Raw genomic sequence first — 271 nt, 5'->3', positions numbered from 1 at the left:
ACACCTCCACAGTGTGTGCGCTCCGCGCTCCTCCTGCAAGGGCTGTACAAGGACAGAGCGCCAGTCTACTCTGCTGGTGGGATGGAGGTGTTCAGTATAGTTTTCCATTTATTCCCAAAGCATGCATTTGAACGCTAAGCAGTATATCTTCTTTTCAGTGTATGTAGAGCCCACATTTTACTGCACACCTTGAGAGGCTACAGTGTGCAGTGAACTCTTTTGTGTACTTTCACCCAAAGACCTCATGTAGGCTCTGTTCAGGGAACGCGTG

Source organism: Rana temporaria, chromosome 5, assembly GCF_905171775.1.
Source record: "Rana temporaria chromosome 5, aRanTem1.1, whole genome shotgun sequence".
Classification (NCBI taxonomy): domain Eukaryota; kingdom Metazoa; phylum Chordata; class Amphibia; order Anura; family Ranidae; genus Rana; species Rana temporaria.
Note: the sequence above shows the minus strand (reverse complement) of the source record.